The following is a 724-nucleotide window of genomic DNA, read 5'->3' on the forward strand; positions in this document are numbered from 1 at the left end:
TGTGTGTGTGTGTGTGTGTGAGAGAGAGAGAGAGAGAGAGAGAGAGAGGGAGAGTGAGGAAGGGAGCGGTCGACGGGAGAGGGAGAGATAGAGAGATAGATTATCATCTTCGAACGTCAAATATGACCTATGGCACTAAAGTTACATGTGATGTGGTATCTGTGTAGCCAATGAGTGATTCTTGATGCTCCAAAATTGTGGTGATGAGAGCCGGAATGGAGAGCCCACATTATGGCTGGGAGAGGAAAGTTTGTGCAGACTCGATTCAACTCTTCTCCATTGTCTCAACACCCTTTCCTACATTGAAGGGAGTGGGAGCTAATTGAAATGGATGCTATAGTCTGTATCGCTGACAAGGGGATCTCAAGCATGTGAGGGTGAGTATTATTTTCTCTTTCAGCAAAGAGCATGGTTTTGTAGTTGGGGACAATATGGGTGGTGTAATGCATGAAGCATGACCACCCAAATTTCTCGTGGGTCATAATGCATTGGTGTTGTATAAAATCTTCATTCAATAGGGACTCTTTTGAGGCATCATGTGGTGAGTGTAATGCATCCCATCTTCCGAACCACGTCTTCATATCATGCTGAGAACGGGGGGGGGGAGTGTGATAATTTTTAAAAAAAGAGGAGAAGAGAGGGAGTGCAAGGAAGCTTAATAAAAAAAAGAAAGAAAAAAAAAGTCCTCATGGCTATTGCTTTGAGGACTTTTTTTTTCTTTCTT

The sequence above is a fragment of the Adiantum capillus-veneris genome, chromosome 11 (genome assembly GCF_014529385.1).
Source record: "Adiantum capillus-veneris isolate H3 chromosome 11, ASM1452938v2, whole genome shotgun sequence".
Lineage (NCBI taxonomy): Eukaryota > Viridiplantae > Streptophyta > Polypodiopsida > Polypodiales > Pteridaceae > Adiantum > Adiantum capillus-veneris.